This window comes from Engystomops pustulosus, chromosome 8, assembly GCF_040894005.1.
Source record: "Engystomops pustulosus chromosome 8, aEngPut4.maternal, whole genome shotgun sequence".
NCBI classification, from domain to species: Eukaryota; Metazoa; Chordata; class Amphibia; order Anura; family Leptodactylidae; genus Engystomops; species Engystomops pustulosus.
This window is the reverse complement of record NC_092418.1, coordinates 123,322,924-123,343,691: the sequence shown is the minus strand read 5'-3', so window position 1 is coordinate 123,343,691 and position 20,768 is coordinate 123,322,924. Positions and strand designations below refer to the sequence as shown.

At 44.9% G+C, this 20,768-nt stretch overlaps 1 long non-coding RNA gene across 1 annotated transcript in view; it reads right to left on the bottom strand.

Annotated features, from left to right (window-relative positions):
- Window positions 1-2,899: 2,899 nt before the first annotated feature.
- LOC140075986 (uncharacterized) overlaps window positions 2,900-20,768 on the bottom strand; it is a 46,528-nt gene continuing 28,659 nt past the window's right edge. The window contains exons 2-3 of the long non-coding RNA XR_011849493.1: window positions 19,756-19,891; window positions 2,900-3,625 (exon numbers count right to left, since the gene is read on the bottom strand). This is a non-coding gene — a long non-coding RNA (uncharacterized lncRNA). The remainder of the gene's footprint in view (window positions 3,626-19,755; window positions 19,892-20,768) is intronic.

Genomic DNA, 20,768 nt, shown 5'->3' with positions numbered 1-20,768 from the left:
ATTACTCATAGATCCGGCACCAGGGACATTACTCACAGATCCAGGCACCGGGGACATTACCCATAGATCCGGCACCGGGGACATTACTCATAGATCCGGCACCGGGGACATTCCTCATAGATCCGGCACCGGCGACATTCCTCATAGATCCGGCACCGGGGACATTACTCACAGATCCCGGCACCGGGGACATTACTCATAGATCCAGGCACCGGGGGCATTACTCACAGATCCCGGCACCGGGGACATTACTCCTAGATCCCGGCACCGGGGACATTCCTCATAGATCCGGCACCGGGGACATTACTCATAGATCCGGCACCGGGGACATTCCTCATAGATCCGGCACCGGGGACATTACTCACAGATCCCGGCACCGGGGACATTACTCATAGATCCAGGCACCGGGGGCATTACTCACAGATCCCGGCACCGGGGACATTACTCCTAGATCCCGGCACCGGGGACATTCCTCATAGATCCGGCACCGGGGACATTACTCATAGATCCGGCACCGGGGACATTACTCCTAGATCCCGGCACCGGGGACATTCCTCATAGATCCGGCACCGGGGACATTACTCATAGATCCGGCACCGGGGACATTCCTCATAGATCCGGCACCGGGGGCATTACTCATAGATCCGGCACCGGGGACATTCCTCATAGATCCGGGACCGGGGACATTACTCATAGATCCGGCACCCGGGACATTACTCATAGATCCGGCACCGGGGACATTACTTATAGATCCGGCACCAGGGACATTCCTCATAGATCCGGCACCGGGGGCATTACTCACAGATCCCGGCACCGGGGACATTCCTCATAGATCCGGCACCGGGGACATTACTCATAGATCCGGCACCGGGGACATTCCTCATAGATCTGGCACCGGGGACATTCCTCATAGATCCGGCACCGGGGACATTCCTCATAGATCCGGCACCGGGATATTCCTCATAGATCTGGCACCTGGGACATTCCTCATAGATCCGGCACCGGGACATTACTCATAGATCCGGCACCAAGGACATTCCTCATAGATCCGGCACCGGGGACTGTGGGATCTTCTTATATCTGTTATCCATGGTCTCCTGCCTAATAACATCAACTTTTATAATTATGCTAATGTGTTTCTAAAGCCCGTGCATGCGGCAGCTTCATATGCTGTTACACTGTCTCCCCCTCCTTCAGCACTTTCCTTCCTTCTCACATAGTGGAAGGGACAAGTGCTCCAGCACGGAGGGGCACTGGTAACACTACCAGGAGCCACTAAGATTGATTAGCACAATTTTGAAAGTTGATTTTAGAAGTCATTGCTGTAACGATTCTCTATACACGGCGGGTGCTGTATACACTGTACACATGTTTAGTCACAGGTCACAGGTTTGCTCCTAAGTTCTGGATTCCGGGAAAGCTGTGTGGCAGCCGTATTGACTTTCCAGGAAACGGATAAAACCAGGGGTGTGGTCACACAATCAGTTTTTGGGGTTTTTGGTGCAGTTTTGTTAATTTAACGGGTAAAAGACATGAACTTAACTGCAACAATGTGACGCACAACTCACTCATGTTTAACCCCTTAATGACCAGGCCCGGAAAAGGCTTTAATGATATTTAGCGAATTTTTAGGGGCCTTATTCATCTTCTTTTATTTTGTCTGCTACATTAACCCTTACAGGACTCAGCCCTTTTTCATTTTTGCGTTTCTGTTTTTAATTTTTACGTTTACAGAGGGCTCGTTATCTGCAGCACAAATTGTACTTTTTAGTGGCGCCATTTAATATTCCACGCGATGAACTGGAAAGCTGAAAAATAATTCCAAGTGCAGAGAAATTGACAAAAAAATCCCATTTACAGCGTTTTCTTGTGGCTTCCGTTTTCAGGACTTTCCTTCTGCGCTCTAAATAACGGCTCTACGTGACGCTTTGGGCAGATACGATCACAGGCGAACCACATTTATAAGGGTTTGGGTTTTAGTAGATTTTAAAACATTTTATTTTTTGGTACAAAAAAACAATATTTGCCGTTTTGCCGCATTCTTTTCCCCCTTTGCTGTGCGGCCCATGGAAGGTGACATTCTTTACATATTCATTTAGATCAATTTGGGGCCTGATAATTTTATATTCAAATATCCATGGATGGAAAAATGGCGAAAAAGTGGCGATTCAGACATTTGGGCGCTATTTTCCATGATTACGGCCGGGAATAATCATTTTTATATTTTGATATTGTATGATTTTTAGCTTTTTTTATATGTGCTCTTGGGAAAGGAAAGTGATTTCAACTTGTAATCTTTTTAAATTTTATTTTATATTTTTTTACTATTATTTCGGACCCTCTAGGGCACTTTAACCCTGCAAGGTCTGATTGCACATACTATTTACTGCACTATTACTGTATTCCAGTATGTAGCAATTTTACTGATGATCTCTAATAGCTGCCATTGAGTCTCTATAATACCGTAGGCTGCCATGGCAACTGATCGCAACCTTGCGAAGACGTAACGGGGGGGGGGGGGGGGTGATCAGTCATCCAAGATGGCAGCGCCTATCGGCAGCGATGTTGGGTGCCGTGGTTGTGTTTGACCATGGCACTTAACAGGTTAACTGCTGTGATTGTTGCCAGAACCAACCGTGGCAGTAACAGGCGGGTGTCAGCTGTATAATACAGCTGACACCCGCTGTGTATGGAGAGAACTCAGCCCAACAGCTCCCTCCATACACCCCTGCAGGACCAGGACACTAAAGGGGTTAAAATCTTTTGTGGCATTTTTTGTTTACAAAAAACTTAAAGAAAATCTACCACCAGGATGAAGGATTGTAAACCAAGCACTAACATACTGGTGTGAGCGCCCTCTGACAGGGTCTGCCCTTCTTTTAGTTTCTTATGTCCTTGTTTTTTTTTTTTAAAAAACCCCTTAGGTGTTTATTGAGCCCGGAGCCCGTTAGGCTAATTTGCATAATTTTTAAATCCTTTTTTTTGGTAAAAACAAAGACATAGAAAGCTAAAAGAAGAGCAGATCCTGCCGGAGGGGGCACACACCAGTACGGCAGTGCTTGGTTTACAATCCTTCATCCTGGTGGTAGATGTCCTTTTTTACTGTTTTTTTTTTTTTTATTTAGTTTTAGAGGCTAAATGTAAATTAACTTAAAATTAACATAAATAAATAAATTCCCTGATGTGTGACGGTCGTGTAATGGAGTCGACTATAGGGATATTTTTTCATAGAGGGATTTTTTTTAAATTTTATTGGGAAATATTAATCTAGGTTTCTATATCTTTATCAATATTGTGTGTATGTGTTTCTATTACTTTATATAATCCCCGTGAGATCATAAGTCACGATGATAAGTCATAAACTCAGTCAGTTAATTTGTGAGTGTTATAGCCATAAACATGTCATAAGATGAAAAAAGAAGAAATTCACAAGAAAATTCAGACAGTAAAACTGCATCATCCTCATCATCCTGATCCGCATCATCATCCTGATCCGCATCATCATCATCCTCCTCATCATCATCCTCATCCTCATCCTCCTCATCTTCATCATGTGAAGCCACAGACCCTGGAGCCGCTGAGGACCGCACGTTAGGTGGTGTTGTACTGACACCCGGTGGCCACACTGCAGTAAGACAGCACAGGAAACAGGATTCTTGTGTTTTATTCTATATAAACGTCTTATGTATAAAGTTTATCAGATTTTGTAAGTTTTCCAATGTAAAGAAATCCGGCTGCACTTTTAACTCGGCAACAAACTTTTGTCACAACATGAACAATGAGTAACACAGTATCGCACATTCGTCATACATCATATTTCCCAGGCCGGTACCATGCACCATCCATCACATCCTCCTCGGGCGGCGAGGTCCTTAGTGTCACTGCTCTTACAGTAAAGACTCCCGTCTATGACAATGGGGACGTCTTCTTCCCTCTAGGTGCTCAGGACGCCCCTCTGCCTGCACCCGAGGAGTGAAAAACAAATATCTTACAAATATCTCTATAGGGTCCATTTGTTTGTCCATTGCAATTAGATCGACCCAAATCAGTGAATAAGCCCCAGTGTGGGAGCCCATCCTTGTACTCTAATCATCACATGGCAGCAATTGCCTCGGCCACTCGGATCTTCCCAATAGGGAATCTGAAAGTTATTATAAGCTGAATAATATTTTGTGCTTGTAACATATTGGGGGTCATTTACTAAGGGCCCGATTCGCGGTTTCCCGACGCGTTACCCGAATATTTCCCCTGTATTGCCCCGGGATTTTGGCGCACGCGATCGGATTGCGGTGCATCGGCGCTGGCATGCACGCAACGGAAATCAGGGGGCGTGGGAAAACCCAAGGGATTCGGAAAAACCGCCGCATTTAAAAAAAGAAATGTGTAGCTTGGGACGCGCTTACCTGCACTTGGTCCGGCCCGGTGAACTCCAGTGCGTTCCAATGCTTTTCAGCGCAGCAGCGCCACCTGGTGGACGGCGGAGGAACTACCTTGATGAATCCCGGCCGGACCCGAATCCAGCGCAGAGAACGCGCCGCTGGATCGTGAACAGACCGGGTAAGTAAATCTGCCCCTATATCTGAATTGAAGAAAAACAATAACTAGTGATGAGTTTATAAGGAACAGAATCCGGCACTCTGAGCCACACTCAAAAAGTTCTTCCTTTATTCGATAAAATCCATACAGACAAGTACAGCTGGAACAAGGATCAACGCGTTTCAACACATTGGGGCAGATTTACTTACCCGGTCCATTCGCGATGCAGCGGCGCCTTCTCTGCGGTGGATTCGGGTCTTCCGGCGATTCACTAAAGCAGTTCCTCCAACGTCCACCAGGTGTCACTGCTGCGCTGAAGTCCGCCGAGGTCCGCCGGAGTTCACGATCTGTTGCTGGGTGCAGGTAAGCGCGTACTGAGGGACACTTTTTTTTTTTTGAATGCGGCGGTTTCTCCGAATCCATAAGGTTTTCGTATGGCCATGGCCCACGATTTCCGTCGCGTGCATGCTGGCGATGCGCCACAATCCAATCGTGTGCGCCAAAAACCCGGGGCAATTCATGGAAAAATCGGCGCAAATCGGAAATATTCGGGTAACACGCCGTAAAAAACGCGATTCGGGCCCTTAGTAAATGACCCCCATTGCGTCTTAGTCATGATCTAATGTGAACATGGCCCGGCCCCGTGACGTCACAAACCAGGTGCTGTGGGCGTGAGATTTGAGTTTGAGAGTTATGAGTTTGGTTCGGGTACCTTATCGTGGCTGTTAACCCTTTAAATGCAGCTGGAAAAGCCACCATTTTTCTTGGGATCGATGTTCCCTGTGATGGGAAAATAATCTCTTCCACTCTCCAGTGGCAATTTAAAGAGTTAACGCCAGAGATCGGTGCCGGCACCTGTTCCAGGAGTTACTGGCGGGGGTGAGCCCAGACCCTAAACCCCTTGGTGCAGTCTCCAAACTGCACTGATCATTCCTGGCAATACATTGGGGCAGATTTACTTACCCGATCCGTTCGCGATCCAGCGGCGCGTTCTCTGCGCTGGATTCAGGTCCGGCCGGGATTCATCAAGGTAGTTCCTCCGCCATCCACCAGGTGGCACTGCTGCGCTGAAGAGCATCGGAACGCGCTGGAGTTCACCGGACCGGACAAGTGAAGGTAAGCGTGTCCCGCGATGCAGCGTTTTTTTCCGAATCCGTCGGGTTTTTGTTCGGCCACGCACCCCGATTTCCGTTGCGTGCATGCCGGCGGCGATGCGCCACAATCCGATCGCGTGCACCAAAATCCCGGGGCAATTCAGGTACAATCGGCGCATATCGGAAATATTCGGGTAACACGTCGGGAAAACGCGAATCGGGCCCTTAGTAAATGACCCCCATTGTATCTGCAATCTGTGCTGAACAAGGGAGATCCACAGGCCAGACATTATCCTGTTCATCAAGCCACGCGTATCCGCCACCTCCCCCAGCCACAGCGTAATTAGCCTAATGGAGCTAGCGAGGGGTTACCTATCACTCCAGGAGGGGAGCTTCAAAGGATTTCTGCAGCCGCATCGTCTCCATGGATCCCCCCTATGACAATGAGTCATAAATCTTTCAGTCCAATCTGTTGGTTATGGAGTTATGATCCATCTCAGCCCAAGGGGAGCTACATTTTTGGATAGTTATTGTCAGGGGATCACAGTGCCCCACTTCCCAAGGCTCTAGCATCCTAGGGTCCAGAGATACAAATATCTTGGGATGGGACCATAGCAAACGGGTCAGAGTTGGTGTGGACTGTCAGGTTCATACATAAGGTAACTAACATACTGCATGCTGATACTTGTAGTTCTACCCGTGCACTCTGTACTCTGTATAACTGTATATATAACTATTGTGTGTAATGTTTGTCTCGTCTGCGTTTAAGGCAATTAAATATAAAATTTATCCTGCGTTGTTTTATTATCTTGATACATAAACCCCACGTCCGTGTCTCGGTTATATACATGCCACCGGGTTGGTTCCTCACCCTATATAATCCCGTTACGGATCGGGCTTATAGTAAAGGAGAACTGGTGGCAGCTTATTGGGTTGATAAGGTTCTGTTTCACTGAGGATAGTAAAAGGTTCTTGTAGCCATTTATGGAAGTTGTGTGGACAACTTTAAAGCACTTGCTGCGCCTCTCAGAGCCCATGCGTTCTGGGAGTGTCTAAACAGGATAACTGAGTGACTGTGCGCACCCTTCAGGGGTCCGGAACGTCACAGTTTCCTTCACACCATCTGAAACATCTTTTGGTTTCCACTAGTAATAGAGGACATGTCAATCAAAATACTTCTCTTCAACAATGGAGTGATTCCAAGCTATAGATAGTATACAGGGTGAGAACAGCCCCCCCCCCCCCCACCTACTCCAAAGCCGGGCGCACTCCACTCCATGCCCCTCCATACTTATGGTTGAGGATGAATAAAGGGGTAAATAATCACAATTCCAGTCTGTAAGCCAGCAAATGCAACGTTATCAAAGCGTGTACCCCTATACAAGCCCTGATAAATCATCCCACAGTCTCTAGTGTGTACACAGCTTAGTGGTTACAGTCTGTACTGAACAAAAGGCTTAGTGGTTACAGTCTGTAGCGTGTATATAGCTTAGGGGTTACAGTCTATAGTAGGTATACAGTTTAGTGGTTACAGTCTATAGTAGGTATACAGTTTAGTGGTTACAGTATGTAGTGGTTGTACAGCTAAGTGGTTACAGTCTGTAGTGTTGTATACAGCTTAGTGGTTACAGTCTATAGTAGGTATACAGTTTAGTGGTTACAGTATGTAGTGGTTGTACAGCTAAGTGGTTACAGTCTGTAGTGTTGTATACAGCTTAGTGGTTACAGTCTCTAGTGGTTGTTCAGCTTAGTGGTTACAGTCTCTAGTAGGTATACAGCTTAGTGGTTACAGTCTGTAGTGTTGTATACAGCTTAGTGGTTACAGTCTTTAGTGGGTATACAGCTTAGTGGTTACAGTCTATAGTAGGTATACAGCTTCGTGGTTACAGTCTCTAGTGGTTGTACAGCTTAGTGGTTACAGTCTCTAGTAGGTATACAGCTTAATGGTTACAGTCTCTAGTAGGTATACAGCTTAATGGTTACAGTCTCTAGTGGGTATACAGCTTAGTGGTTACAGTCTCTAGTAGGTATACAGCTTAGTGGTTACAGTCTGTAGTGGGTATACAGCTTAGTGGTTACAGTCTCTAGTGGGTATACAGCTTAGTGGCTACAGTCTATAGTGGTTGTACAGCTTAGTCGTTACAGTCTGTTGTGTTGTATACAGCTTAGTGGTTACAGTCTCTAGTAGGTATACAGCTTAGCGGTTACAGTCTATAGTAGGTATATAGCTTAGTTGTTACAGTCTCTAGTGGTTTTACAGCTTAGTGGTTACAGTCTCTAGTAGGTATACAGCTTAGCGGTTACAGTCTATAGTAGGTATATAGCTTAGTTGTTACAGTCTCTAGTGGTTGTACAGCTTAGTGGTTACAGTCTCTAGTAGGTATACAGCTTAGTGGTTACAGTCTCTAGTGGTTGTACAGCTTAGTGGTTACAGTCTCTAGTGGTTGTACAGCTTAGTGGTTACAGTCTCTAGTAGGTATACAGCTTAGTGGTTACAGTCTCTAGTAGGTATACAGCTTAGTGGTTACAGTCTCTAGTGGTTGTACAGCTTAGTGGTTACAGTCTCTAGTATGTATACAGCTTAGTGGTTACAGTCTCTAGTAGGTATACAGCTTAGTGGTTACAGTCTCTAGTAGGTATACAGCTTAGTGGTTACAGTCTCTAGTGGTTGTACAGCTTAGTGGTTACAGTCTCTAGTAGGTATACAGCTTAGTGTTTACAGTCTCTAGTGGTTGTACATCTTAGTAGTTACAGTCTCTAGTGGTTGTACAGCTTAGTGGTTACAGTCTCTAGTGGTTGTACAGCTTAGTGGTTACAGTCTCTAGTGGTTGTACAGCTTAGTGGTTACAGTCTCTAGTGGTTGTACATCTTAGTAGTTACAGTCTCTAGTGGTTGTACAGCTTAGTGGTTACAGTCTGTAGTGGTTGTACAGCTTAGTGGTTACAGTCTATAGTGGGTATACAGCTTAGTGGTTACAGTCTCTAGTAGGTATACAGCTTAGTGGTTACAGTCTCTAGTGGTTGTACAGCTTAGTGGTTACAGTCTCTAGTAGGTATACAGCTTAATGGTTACAGTCTCTAGTAGGTATACAGCTTAATGGTTACAGTCTGTAGTGGGTATACAGCTTAGTGGTTACAGTCTCTAGTGGGTATACAGCTTAGTGGTTACAGTCTGTTGTGTTGTATACAGCTTAGCGGTTACAGTCTATAGTAGGTATACAGCTTAATGGTTACAGTCTCTAGTGGTTGTACAGCTTAGTGGTTACAGTCTGTAGTGTTGTATACAGCTTAGCGGTTACAGTCTATAGTAGGTATATAGCTTAGTTGTTACAGTCTCTAGTGGTTGTACAGCTTAGTGGTTACAGTCTCTAGTAGGTATACAGCTTAGCGGTTACAGTCTCTAGTGGGTATACAGCTTAGTGGTTACAGTCTCTAGTGGTTGTACAGCTTAGTGGTTACAGTCTATAGTGGGTATACAGCTTAGCGGTTACAGTCTCTAGTGGTTGTACAGCTTAGTGGTTACAGTCTGTAGTGTTGTATACAGCTTAGCGGTTACAGTCTATAGTGGGTATACAGCTTAGTGGTTACAGTCTCTAGTGGTTGTACAGCTTAGTTGTTACAGTCTCTAGTGGTTGTACAGCTTAGTGGTTACAGTCTCTAGTAGGTATACAGCTTAGCGGTTACAGTCTCTAGTGGGTATACAGCTTAGTGGTTACAGTCTCTAGTGGTTGTACAGCTTAGTGGTTACAGTCTATAGTAGGTATACAGCTTAGTGGTTACAGTCTCTAGTAGGTATACAGCTTAGTGGTTACAGTCTCTAGTAGGTATACAGCTTAGTGGTTACAGTCTCTAGTGGTTGTACAGCTTAGTGGTTACAGTCTCTAGTAGGTATACAGCTTAGTGGTTACAGTCTCTAGTAGGTATACAGCTTAGTGGTTACAGTCTCTAGTAGGTATACAGCTTAGTGGTTACAGTCTCTAGTGGTTGTACAGCTTAGTGGTTACAGTCTCTAGTAGGTATACAGCTTAGTGGTTACAGTCTCTAGTGGTTGTACAGCTTAGTGGTTACAGTCTCTAGTATGTATACAGCTTAGTGGTTACAGTCTCTAGTAGGTATACAGCTTAGTGGTTACAGTCTCTAGTAGGTATACAGCTTAGTGGTTACAGTCTCTAGTGGTTGTACAGCTTAGTGGTTACAGTCTGTAGTGTTGTATAAAGCTTAGTGGTTACAGTCTCTAGTAGGTATACAGCTTAGTGGTTACAGTCTCTAGTGGTTGTACAGCTTAATGGTTACAGTCTCTAGTAGGTATACAGCTTAATGGTTACAGTCTCTAGTGGTTGTACATCTTAGTGGTTACAGTCTCTAGTGGTTGTACAGCTTAGTGGTTACAGTCTCTAGTAGGTATACAGCTTAGTGGTTACAGTCTCTAGTAGGTATACAGCTTAGTGGTTACAGTCTCTAGTAGGTATACAGCTTAGTGGTTACAGTCTCTAGTAGGTATACAGCTTAGTGGTTACAGTCTCTAGTGGTTGTACAGCTTAGTGGTTACAGTCTCTAGCAGGTATACAGCTTAGTGGTTACAGTCTCTAGTAGGTATACAGCTTAGTGGTTACAGTCTCTAGTGGTTGTACAGCTTAGTGGTTACAGTCTCTAGTATGTATACAGCTTAGTGGTTACAGTCTCTAGTAGGTATACAGCTTAGTGGTTACAGTCTCTTGTAGGTATACAGCTTAGTGGTTACAGTCTCTAGTGGTTGTACATCTTAGTGGTTACAGTCTCTAGTGGTTGTACAGCTTAGTGGTTACAGTCTATAGTAGGTATACAGCTTAGTGATTACAGTCTCTAGTAGGTATACAGCTTAGTGGTTACAGTCTCTAGTAGGTATACAGCTTAGTGGTTACAGTCTCTAGTAGGTATACAGCTTAGTGGTTACAGTCTCTAGTAGGTATACAGCTTAGTGGTTACAGTCTCTAGTAGGTATACAGCTTAGTGGTTACAGTCTCTAGTGGTTGTACAGCTTAGTGGTTACAGTCTCTAGCAGGTATACAGCTTAGTGGTTACAGTCTCTAGTAGGTATACAGCTTAGTGGTTACAGTCTCTAGTAGGTATACAGCTTAGTGGTTACAGTCTCTAGTGGTTGTACAGCTTAGTGGTTACAGTCTCTAGTATGTATACAGCTTAGTGGTTACAGTCTCTAGTAGGTATACAGCTTAGTGGTTACAGTCTCTTGTAGGTATACAGCTTAGTGGTTACAGTCTCTAGTGGTTGTACAGCTTAGTGCTTACAGTCTCTAGTGGTTGTACAGCTTAGTGGTTACAGTCTGTAGTGGGTATACAGCTTAGTGGTTACAGTCTCTAGTGGTTGTACAGCTTAGTGGTTACAGTCTCTAGTATGTATACAGCTTAGTGGTTACAGTCTCTAGTAGGTATACAGCTTAGTGGTTACAGTCTCTTGTAGGTATACAGCTTAGTGGTTACAGTCTCTAGTGGTTGTACAGCTTAGTGCTTACAGTCTCTAGTGGTTGTACAGCTTAGTGGTTACAGTCTGTAGTGGGTATACAGCTTAGTGTTTACAGTCTCTAGTAGGTATACATCTTAGTGGTTACAGTCTCTAGTGGTTGTACAGCTTAGTGGTTACAGTCTGTAGTGGGTATACAGCTTAGTGGTTACAGTCTCTAGTGGTTGTACAGCTTAGTGGTACAGTCTGTAGTGGGTATACAGCTTAGCGGTTACAGTCTATAGTAGGTATACAGCTTAGTGGCTACAGTCTCTAGTGGTTGTACAGCTTAGTGGTTACAGTCTCTAGTTGTTGTACATCTTAGTGGTTACAGTCTCTAGTAGGTATACAGCTTAGTGGTTACAGTCTCTAGTAGGTATACAGCTTAGTGGTTACAGTCTCTAGTGGTTGTACAGCTTAGTGGTTACAGTCAATAGTAGGTATACAGTTTAGTGGTTACAGTCTCTAGTGGTTGTACAGCTTAGTGGTTACAGTCTCTAGTAGGTATACAGCTTAGTGGTTACAGTCTCTAGTGGTTGTACAGCTTAGTGGTTACAGTCTCTAGTAGGTATACAGCTTAATGGTTACAGTCTCTAGTAGGTATACAGCTTAATGGTTACAGTCTCTAGTGGTTGTACATCTTAGTGGTTACAGTCTCTAGTGGTTGTACAGCTTAGTGGTTACAGTCTCTAGTGGTTGTACAGCTTAGTGGTTACAGTCTCTAGCAGGTATACAGCTTAGTGGTTACAGTCTCTAGTAGGTATACAGCTTAGTGGTTACAGTCTCTAGTAGGTATACAGCTTAGTGGTTACAGTCTGTAGTGTTGTATACAGCTTAGTGGTTACAGTCTCTAGTGGTTGTACAGCTTAGTGGTTACAGTCTCTAGTATGTATACAGCTTAGTGGTTACAGTCTCTAGTAGGTATACAGCTTAGTGGTTACAGTCTCTAGTAGGTATACAGCTTAGTGGTTACAGTCTCTAGTAGGTATACAGCTTAGTGGTTACAGTCTGTAGTATTGTATACAGCTTAGTGGTTACAGTCTCTAGTGGTTGTACAGCTTAGTGGTTACAGTCTCTAGTATGTATACAGCTTAGTGGTTACAGTCTCTAGTAGGTATACAGCTTAGTGGTTACAGTCTCTTGTAGGTATACAGCTTAGTGGTTACAGTCTCTAGTGGTTGTACAGCTTAGTGCTTACAGTCTCTAGTGGTTGTACAGCTTAGTGGTTACAGTCTGTAGTGGGTATACAGCTTAGTGGTTACAGTCTCTAGTAGGTATACAGCTTAGTGTTTACAGTCTCTAGTGGTTGTACATCTTAGTGGTTACAGTCTCTAGTGGTTGTACAGCTTAGTGGTTACAGTCTGTAGTGGGTATACAGCTTAGTGGTTACAGTCTCTAGTGGTTGTACAGCTTAGTGGTACAGTCTGTAGTGGGTATACAGCTTAGCGGTTACAGTCTATAGTAGGTATACAGCTTAGTGGCTACAGTCTCTAGTGGTTGTACAGCTTAGTGGTTACAGTCTCTAGTTGTTGTACATCTTAGTGGTTACAGTCTCTAGTAGGTATACAGCTTAGTGGTTACAGTCTCTAGTAGGTATACAGCTTAGTGGTTACAGTCTCTAGTGGTTGTACAGCTTAGTGGTTACAGTCTATAGTAGGTATACAGTTTAGTGGTTACAGTCTCTAGTGGTTGTACAGCTTAGTGGTTACAGTCTCTAGTAGGTATACAGCTTAGTGGTTACAGTCTCTAGTGGTTGTACAGCTTAGTGGTTACAGTCTCTAGTAGGTATACAGCTTAATGGTTACAGTCTCTAGTAGGTATACAGCTTAATGGTTACAGTCTCTAGTGGTTGTACATCTTAGTGGTTACAGTCTCTAGTGGTTGTACAGCTTAGTAGTTACAGTCTCTAGTGGTTGTACAGCTTAGTGGTTACAGTCTATAGTAGGTATACAGCTTAGTGGTTACACTCTCTAGTGGTTGTACAGCTTAGTGGTTACAGTCTCTAGTAGGTATACAGCTTAGTGGTTACAGTCTCTAGTAGGTATACAGCTTAATGGTTACAGTCTCTAGTGGGTATACAGCTTAGTGGTTACAGTCTCTAGTGGGTATACAGCTTAGTGGTTACAGTCTGTAGTGTTGTATACAGCTTAGCGGTTACAGTCTGTAGTAGGTATAAAGCTTAGTGGTTACAGTCTCTAGTGGTTGTACAGCTTAGTGGTTACAGTCTCTAGTGGGTATACAGCTTAGTGGTTACAGTCTCTAGTGGTTATACAGCTTAGTGGTTACAGTCTCTAGTGGTTGTACAGCTTAGTGGTTACAGTCTGTAGTAGGTATACAGCTTAGTGGTTACAGTCTCTAGTAGGTATACAGCTTAGTGGTTACAGTCTCTAGTAGGTATACAGCTTAATGGTTACAGTCTCTAGTGGGTATACAGCTTAGTGGTTACAGTCTCTAGTGGGTATACAGCTTAGTGGTTACAGTCTGTAGTGTTGTATACAGCTTAGTGGTTACAGTCTGTAGTAGGTATAAAGCTTAGTGGTTACAGTCTCTAGTGGTTGTACAGCTTAGTGGTTACAGTCTCTAGTAGGTATACAGCTTAGTGGTTACAGTCTCTAGTGGTTGTACAGCTTAGTGGTTACAGTCTCTAGTGGTTGCACATCTTAGTGGTTACAGTCTCTAGTAGGTATACAGCTTAGTGGTTACAGACTCTAGTGGTTGTACAGCTTAGTGGTTACAGTCTCTAGTAGGTATACAGCTTAGTGGTTACACTCTCTAGTGGTTGTACAGCTTAGTGGTTACAGTCTCTAGTATGTATACAGCTTAGTGGTTACAGTCTCTAGTAGGTATACAGCTTAGTGGTTACAGTCTCTAGTAGGTATACAGCTTAGTGGTTACAGTCTCTAGTGGGTATACAGCTTAGTGGTTACAGTCTCTAGTAGGTATACAGCTTAGTGGTTACAGTCTCTAGTGGTTGTACAGCTTAGTGGTTACAGTCTCTAGTGGTTGTACAGCTTAGTGGTTACAGTCTCTAGTAGGTATACAGCTTAGTGGTTACAGTCTATAGTGGGTATACAGCTTAGTGGTTACAGTCTCTAGTAGGTATACAGCTTAGTGGTTACAGTCTCTAGTAGGTATACAGCTTAGTGGTTACAGTCTCTAGTAGGTATACAGCTTAGTGGTTACAGTCTCTAGTAGGTATACAGCTTAGTGGTTACAGTCTCTAGTGGTTGTACAGCTTAGTGGTTACAGTCTCTAGTAGGTATACAGCTTAGTGGTTACAGTCTCTAGTGGTTGTACAGCTTAATGGTTACAGTCTCTAGTGGTTGTACAGCTTAGTGGTTACAGTCTCTAGTGGTTGTACAGCTTAGTGGTTACAGTCTCTAGTAGGTATACAGCTTAGTGGTTACAGTCTCTAGTAGGTATACAGCTTAGTGGTTACAGTCTCTAGTAGGTATACAGCTTAGTGGTTACAGTCTCTAGTGGTTGTACAGCTTAGTGGTTACAGTCTCTGGTAGGTATACAGCTTAGTGGTTACAGTCTCTAGTAGGTATACAGCTTAGTGGTTACACTCTCTAGTGGTTGTACAGCTTAGTGGTTACAGTCTCTAGTATGTATACAGCTTAGTGGTTACATTCTCTAGTAGGTATACAGCTTAGTGGTTACAGTCTCTAGTAGGTATACAGCTTAGTGGTTACAGTCTCTATTGGGTATACAGCTTAGTGGTTACTGTCTCTAGTAGGTATACAGCTTAGTGGTTACAGTCTCTAGTAGGTATACAGCTTAGTAGTTACAGTCTCTATTGGGTATACAGCTTAGTGGTTACAGTCTCTAGTAGGTATACAGCTTAGTGGTTACAGTCTCTAGTGGTTGTACAGCTTAGTGGTTACAGTCTCTAGTAGGTATACAGCTTAGTGGTTACAGTCTGTAGTGGGTATACAGCTTAGTGGTTACAGTCTCTAGTGGTTGTACAGCTTAGTGGTTACAGTCTCTAGTAGGTATACAGCTTAGTGGTTACAGTCTATAGTGGGTATACAGCTTAGTGGTTACAGTCTCTAGTGGTTGTATACAGCTTAGTGGTTACAGTCTCTAGTGGTTGTACAGCTTAGTGGTTACAGTCTCTAGTAGGTATACAGCTTAGTGGTTACAGTCTCTAGTGGGTATACAGCTTAGTGGTTACAGTCTCTAGTGGTTGTACATCTTAGTGGTTACAGTCTCTAGTGGGTATACAGCTTAGTGGTTACAGTCTCTAGTGGTTGTACAGCTTAGTGGTTACAGTCTATAGTAGGTATACAGCTTAGTGGCTACAGTCTATAGTGGGTATACAGCTTAGTGGTTACAGTCTGTAGTGGGTATACAGCTTAGTGGTTACAGTCTCTAGTGGTTGTACATCTTAGTGGTTACAGTCTCTAGTGGTTGTACAGCTTAGTGGTTACAGTCTCTAGTGGTTGTACATCTTAGTGGTTACAGTCTCTAGTGGGTATACAGCTTAGTGGTTACAGTCTGTAGTGGGTATACAGCTTAGTGGTTACAGTCTCTAGTGGTTGTACATCTTAGTGGTTACAGTCTCTAGTGGTTGTACAGCTTAGTGGTTACAGTCTCTAGTGGTTGTACATCTTAGTGGTTACAGTCTCTAGTGGGTATACAGCTTAGTTGTTACAGTCTCTAGTGGTTGTACAGCTTAATGGTTACAGTCTCTAGTAGGTATACAGCTTAGTGGTTACAGTCTCTAGTAGGTATACAGCTTAGTGGTTACAGTCTCTAGTGGTTGTACATCTTAATGGTTACAGTCTCTAGTGGGTATACAGCTTAGTGGTTACAGTCTCTAGTGGTTGTACATCTTAGTGGTTACAGTCTCTAGTAGGTATACAGCTTAGTGGTTACAGTCTCTAGTGGGTATACAGCTTAGTGGTTACAGTCTATAGTGGGTATACAGCTTAGTGGTTACAGTCTATAGTGGGTATACAGCTTAGTGGTTACAGTCTATAGTGGGTATACAGCTTAGTGGTTACAGTCTCTAGTAGGTATACAGCTTAGTGGTTACAGTCTCTAGTGGTTGTACAGCTTAGTGGTTACAGTCTCTAGTGGTTGTATACAGCTTAGTGGTTACAGTCTCTAGTAGGTATACAGCTTAGTGGTTACAGTCTCTAGTGGTTGTACAGCTTAGTGGTTACAGTCTCTAGTAGGTATACAGCTTAGTGGTTACAGTCTCTAGTGGGTATACAGCTTAGTGGTTACAGTCTCTAGTGGTTGTACAGCTTAGTGGTTACAGTCTCTAGTGGTTGTATACAGCTTAGTGGTTACAGTCTCTAGTAGGTATACAGCTTAGTGGTTACAGTCTGTAGTGGGTATACAGCTTAGTGGTTACAGTCTATAGTGGGTATACAGCTTAGTGGTTACAGTCTATAGTGGGTATACAGCTTAGTGGTTAGTCACAAAGTGGGAGTCACTTTGTGGGTGAGATAGGGGCACCTTAGGGATAAGTCCTGGGGGTCAGTTACAGGGGGAGGGGCAGCCTTAGGTTTGTTACAGTTACTTCCTGTTACTTCCCAGGATTCATCTCCACTGGACGAGAAGAAACTTATCGGAAACAGAATCCGTATCCAATGTATTTACAGCGATATTCCGCCTGAAAAATGAACTCGTTGCGACTTTTCTATTAAAATGATAATCAATGAAGACGTAATTAATAAAAGTGTTAATAAACATCTCGTTATGTCGCAACAAATTAACGAAGCAAAATGTTACGCAACAAATTAGACTTGACAATTACGGAAAATGACCTGTTTACTTAAATATTGCGAGGGGCGAACCCGAGTCTCTCTCTCTTTTTTTTTTTTACTCTTCTTTCCTAATTAATTTGCTAATTAATTTAATGATCGTTTTCTGCATAATTTGAATGTAGAAATGTCAGTGTCAGGCGTCTCCGCTGCTCGTTACACGATGTCTGTTTCTACAAGAGACGTATTAACGGAACGCGACCTCTATGCAAATGATCGGCCGCTGCTTTCTGGAATCGCTGACGAGCGTCTTCTGACGAGGTGATTAGACGATTATTCACAAAGAGTTTCACGGATTCGCCCGAGACAGTAATACAAAGGGTGACAGCGATGGCGGCAGATACTGCGGTCAGGGATGGGGTTCTCATCAGAGATGGTCCCAGCCACAGGACCCCAAGTATCACCACATCAGGGGTCACTCGTTACCCAAATAACTGGAGGGATGGGATGAGCATGCAGGGCCGATACCTCCACCAGCGCCATAGGGAGCAGCGGGGAGCAGCAGGGAGCAGCGGAGAGCAGCAGGAAGCAGCAGGGAGCAGCGGGGAGCAGCGGGGAGCAGCGGGGAACAGCGGGGAGCAGCGGGGAACAGCGGGGAGCAGCGAAGAGCAGCAGGGAGCTGCAGGGAGCAGTGGAGAGCAGCAGGGAGCAGCAGGGAGCAGCGGGGAGCAGCAGGGAGCAGCGGGGAGCAGCAGGGAGCAGCGGGAAGCAGCGGGGAGCAGCGGGGAACAGTGGGGAGCAGCGGGAAGCAGCGGGGAGCAGCGGGGAACAGCGGGGAACAGCGTGGAGCAGCGGGGAACAGCAGGAAGCAGCGGGGAGCAGCGGGGCACAGCGTGGAGCAGCGGGGAGCAGCAGGAAGCAGCAGGTAGCAGTGGGGAGCAGCGGGGAGCAGCAGGAAGCAGCGGGGAGCAGCAGGAAGCAGCAGGGAGCAGCAGGGAGCAGCGCGGAGCAGCGGGGAGCAGCGGGGAGCAGCAGGAAGCAGCAGGGAGCAGCAGGGAGCAGCAGGAAGCAGCGGGGAGCAGCAGGGAGCACGGGCCACCAGCTTCACTATTCATACGTGGTACAACAGGCCCCCGTTCTCGTGATCAATGTCACTTACAACATTGGGACCAACACGGATCAGCAAGTTATTCCCTATTATTATTGTGACCAGAATAGTTGGGGTCTGCATGGGCAGGTTGGGCTCTTTTTGGACCCCAAGTAAAGTTATGTGGTCTCTCTAATCAAAAGACCCCACTCGCAAGGATTCATGTATCTCCGAGGCCTATTGCGCACTTGTGGCCCCAGAGGCAGCTTAATGGAACCGTGAAAATCCATCAGGATAAACCCGGGACATTTCTCATAGATCCAGGCACCGGGACTGTGGGATCTTCTTATATTTGTTATCCATGGCCTCCTTCCTTCTAAAATCTACTTTTAAAATTATTTTAATGAGCCAAAATGGCTCCTGAGGGTGTTACCAGTGCCCCTCCATGGTGTAGCTTCACAAGCTATTACACTGTCTTCCCCTTCCCCTCCCTCTGCCTGATGGAATCTCTCCGTAGCAGAGGACGTTCCAACACACAGTGGGAGGGGAGGTGCTCCTGAACAGTGTAACAGCCTATGAAGCTACAGCACAGTGTGGCTCTGATTACATCCTACAGAGCCCTTCAGGTTCATTAGCAATATTTTAAAAGTTGATTTTAGAAAGAAGGAGGCCATGGGTAACAAATATAAGAAGATACCACAGTCACAGTGTCTGGATCTATGAGTGATTCATCTTCTGATGAACCAGCAGATCGCTGAAGGTCTCAGTGTAAACTTTAGGATCAGTTTATTTTCAATGCTCCTTCTCCACCTTACAAATCCCTTTAAACAGTATTTATCAGTAGTTTTGATCATTCTGAGTCGCTGGGTAATTCTTATTCCTCAGATTAATCAATTCCAATAATTTATGCTTCGGGTTTGTAGCTGGACTTGGTGCATTAAGGACTTGTCCTCACACTGCTGTGCCTTTAGCTTTCTGCATTGAGTTGCTCTGCGGTCACTCTCCACTGCTGTCAAAAACTAATAAAGGGGCCAAAAAATTTTTTAAACCACAACTTTATTGTTCTGTATTGTGTCTTTTTTTCCTTAATCTGATTGGGTCAGAAATCTGTTCTAAATTGCACCAAAATTTTGTCTCAAACACCTTGTTTTGGGCAAGTTTTTGGACACTTTTACGACTTGTACAACGTAGCATGCGGCTTTCTGAGAAAGTTTTGCCAAAATTATACAAATTTGCCAAACTTTTGGAAGACGCTACAGATACAGTAACTTTGCAATTAGGAAGTGAAGAGTTGGCGTAGATAAATCTTGTGTCTGTGCAGATCATTGTGGTCTTATGGGGCCACCTACCTTCACTTACATCCTGTACATGGTATAGTAGCCAGTAATTACATGATACACTGTGAGATTACAGGACACAATGTGACAAGTCATTAGATTTGGGCTTTCAGTGTCTCGCGTTGTAACTCTGACCGACTTGTAGCACAGAACTGTCACGTAATAAATCATCTGCATTGTACTTACCTTCCTCCCTGGGATTTACCTCCTTAGTAAATGATTAAAGATCATTAACACAAGAAGTAGCAGCAGAAGTGACACCGCAGTCACAGCCTCCATGAAGTGTTCATTCACGTAACATTGGATGTATCAGAAAGACCCAAAAAAGTCATCCTATTACATACAGAACACCAGCCTCATGTGTCCAAGCAGAGAGGAGAGGAAACGCTCTGAGCTATAGATTAGGCCCCCCGCCCCACTAAGGAGTAACAATCAGGTTATGTTTCTTAGTAATTGCTTCTCCATGCAGTGTCTTACACCCATGCTCACCTCGGGGACGAAGAAAGATTATATTTGGGTGTCAGCTCCGGCTTTTTAGCAAGTTACTGTTCCCCTGCCGCTCATTTTGCTGCAGGTGGTGCCGCCTGAGGCCAGAGACTCAACTTGCTTCATGCCTGGTGCACCCCTGTGGCCAAGATACAATAACAATATTATATGTATTGAAGAGATGTTCCCTTTACTTATTAATGACGATATTGATTAACAAGTTCTTTTACAGTAAATTTGTCTTAGTCCCGTCTTTTTTCTTGGTTTGGGAGGCAGGTTGGACCAGACAGACCCCCCGTGTGTGTGGGGGTGGGGTGGGGGGTGTTAGCTGTAATAACCCCCTCCCCCCCAGCAATGTGTTACATTACACTAAGTCTATCAATGGGCCTCCATGTTTTATCGGAGCCCTATAGGGAACTATAGGGATCCTTAGGGATGCAAGATCTCTGATGTTCTAAAGCCATCGGTGGGGGGGGGGGGGGGGGTTCCGTCCGTGGGGATCGGAGCAGGAAGGAGTAAAAAATGTAAGTATGTTCGCTACACTGTGGTTTTCAAAATCAGTGCTTCCATTGTTTCACCACCTACCGGGCCAGAAGTTCTGGCAGTCACTGCTTGGTCCGGTGACCACCCACACGGCAGCCACGATGCTGGAGCAGGGTAAGTCTACTGCACATTATTATGTTTCCTTGGCTTATTTCTGCCCCCTTCAATACTATCCCCGGCCCCATCGCACTTCCCACTGCAGGAACCAATGGTGAGGACTCTTTATATGGGGCCAGCGAAGCCGCGCTCTACAATATACGTGACGGGGAGCAACAGTGCGAAACTAGAACACGTGAGTTACCCGCAGAGATCTGGACCTGAACCCGGACTGAACAGGTCAGCTCATCCCTACATGGCAGCAGTTACCAGAGTCAGAGGATCCCCTGGTGGGCCCAGGTTCTGACCCAAGAATACACACCAGGGTCCAGCAGAAGGACCTCCAATTTGGAGGCTACTGGAGGGATTCTGCAGGG